A 3,186-nucleotide genomic window follows, 5' to 3' on the forward strand; every position below is an offset into this window, starting at 1 on the left:
TGAAATATGCTTACAAATAGAAATAACCCAGCTAGGGCGATGGTAGCTTATCTCTGAGAAGAGATGTGTCGGCTACATGCCTCTAAACTGTTTCGAACTATGTTTACAATGAGGCTCGAAGGCCTATTTATTATTGAGAAACAATGGAAAACCCTTAACATTCCAAAACCTAACCCTAGAAGATGAAACGCCAAACTATGGGCCCCGTTTGGGTAAATTGGTACATCAACTTCCCGGGGTCGTAACTTTGGCATACGATCTCCGTTTGACGCGCATGATAGCCCATTGGAAAGATCTCTCCGAGGACTACGACGAAAAATATGATTTTTTATTTAAAAGATGGCGGAGGTAGATTTCCCAAAAAGCGTCGTTTAGGGCCTCAAAACGGCTCCGGAAGTTTAGGACCCGAAAAACTGCTAAAAATAGTAAACTGCGCTATAATTAAGGAAACTGAAAAACTGAAAGAGACAGTTGTGGGGGTCCAAATGGGATAGGTGGGTGGCCACCAACATCCACCTGGATCACACAACCAACAAAGCAAAAAAAACCCAAGACACCATGACTATGGAATATCAACATACCTACAAGACTTTAGTGCATATCCTTGTATACTGTATAATAGTCAACAAAATTTTGCTTCCTTTGGCATAACACCTAAAACTGAGACATATCTAGTATTGGCCACAAGACAGACACATGCAAAAATTGCAAAATCTTCCACCACATTTAGAGATAGATTCTTTTGGGTCAGGGATTTTTCATAGGGATGGATATAACACTCAAGACTGTAGAATAAACTACCAATGAAACCAAAAATAAAAATAAAAATGTTAAGATTAAATAACATCTATTCATTTCACATTTCTTTTTAACACTGATCCATATGAATTAAAATCAAGGGTTAAAAGTGTTTCTTATTAATCCTCATATTATAAATTCATGCAAATTTACAGATGTAAAATCTAGATCTACAGATGGGAGAGTTTTAGAACCCTAACATGGCATATAATTAGTTAATAATAGTGAAAAAAGGTCAATACTAGAGAGTGTTTGAAACCCTGAGCATGGAGTGGCTCAAGGCAGGTTCAAAGCTTGACTATGTACTCGGCCACCCTGTTAACAGAGTGATGGCAACATTGAGAAAAGTGAACTGAGATGGAAAAGGCATGAAAACATTCATTTTCATGGTGAATTTATAGGTCCCTAGTTGGGAGCTACACAACGTTGTTTTCCACTATGTGATCGATTCAATCACACTCCTGATGGTTTCTACCATTTTATCCCCAAAGATGATAATTTTAGGAATAACAAGTTCAATATTGTGAAATGCATTATCAAGGGCCTGTGGATCATGAAGACCATCTTTGGGAAATTCTGCAGCCTTCCTATTGGGGAAGGCGTTGAGGTGTAATAATATAAAGAGATTGAGTTATCTAGAAATCTAACATGGACATCCAATTATGACATGGTTTTAAGGTATGTAAACTCTGCCACGATGGATATGGAATTTTTGGTGGAGTCTCAGGTCCCAATTCAAGGATGAACTCCCAGAGAGGTTCTTCGGGGGTGTTATCATTTCCCAAAGATAGATGGTTCTTATGAGTTATTAACATTTCTCAAAAAAATATGGATCTTATGGGCTATTAAAATTTCTCAGAAATAAATGGGCTCTTCCACAAGGATGGATGTCATTACCATTTACAATTGGTGTGGTGGAAATCCATTAAGAGAGAATTATAAGGAATTAGGTTTTCAACAAGCAAATTAGGGAGGGGTTTGTCACTTTGAAAGAATGTTCATTCCCAGAAGGTCAAAGTTGAAGTTGTTAAGGAGGAAGAAAACTACAAGCCTAAAACATCCATATCTAGCCTAACAACTTAGCTTGCTACTACATAGAGAATAATCCATGCATCAATGTTCATCGTCAAGGGAGTTTTTAGGAGGGGATGAGACTCTGAAAGGCCCTTGGAGCTCCCATTAGACCAACTATTAGTGGGGAATCCTTTCAAGCTACATATTTTTCCTATGAAAGAAAAATGAATGGGCGATACCTACAACATGTATGGGGTTTGGGCATTGTTCTGAACAAAAATTGTATGGAAATAAGTTGTAGAATATCATATTATTTTAAGGCACATTTGACAGATTGAAACCCTAAAATAAAATAGAAACGTAGAGGCATCATGCACCTCTTTGATTCCATCCTTTACAATGTCTAGGTTTTTCATACTATAAGAAGGATGTCAAATTGACCCTGCAGACTGTAAAAATGTGTAGAAAAAGACCTTGTAGATCATGATGAGACCACTATTAGTTGAACAATGGGTGTGTGTAGGCCACCATCATCCAAACTGCATACATCTACTATATTATGTGTGTATTGTCTATCATTTCAGATTCTAGTACTATCAACCAACAAATAGTATAAACAACATGGATCATTTAAAAAAATAGACTAATAGCAGAAATGCCTTTTGAATTACACCACATTGCTACTAGCACTGTAGGCCAATTTACATTTTCACATTACACTAGGAAAACACTTATTAACATATAAAAACAACATTACACTAAAAAAGTGCACATCAAAAGTTGAAATTAATTCTATTTTTGAAGTTTCAAAAGTTTCCCTTAATTGTGTTTTCCCAATGTCAGCTATTTTACAAGTTCAGATGAATGCCAATTCTGTTATTGAACTCAACTTTGTGCTCATTGTGCCTATATTGTGCACTAAATGATTATTATTAGAAAACAATTGATAATTAAGTTATTCATGAAGTGAAATGTCTAGGAACAAGGAAGTACATGACACATATATGTTATTTTTGTGAGATTCAAAAGATCCTTAAGGAAAGTGTGAATGCTTTGACTATAAGCAGTAACTGAAGGCTCAATAATCCATCATAGATATGAAAGTAAGATAATGACTCGGTAGTCTAGCAGAGGTGTGAAAGTCAACTAATGGCCACTCTCATTTGAAATTTGGTACTTATCAATAATTGTAACACAAATGACAACTTGATGTTTGGCACACTTCATTTCACCAAAATAAAAAAATGGAGACCACCATATTATTACACCTGAAATTTAAGAGAAATGCATATCTTTTCTATATGTATCCCCCTTCATAGCTATCATTAGTGAACTATGATTTTTGATTACTGTTAGATAGTATTACATTATAGT

General features: G+C 35.6%; 1 pseudogene; it reads left to right on the forward strand.

The window, feature by feature from the left end:
• The first annotated feature begins 1,064 nt into the window (after window positions 1–1,064).
• LOC149180636 (protein ENHANCED DISEASE RESISTANCE 2-like) lies at window positions 1,065–1,881 on the forward strand (annotated as a pseudogene).
• Window positions 1,882–3,186: the final 1,305 nt, after the last annotated feature.

Source organism: Pinus tabuliformis, chromosome 3_2 (genome assembly GCF_031772625.1).
Source record: "Pinus tabuliformis cultivar Carrire ecotype Pingquan chromosome 3_2, CPIR1, whole genome shotgun sequence".
Taxonomy (NCBI): domain Eukaryota; kingdom Viridiplantae; phylum Streptophyta; class Pinopsida; order Pinales; family Pinaceae; genus Pinus; species Pinus tabuliformis.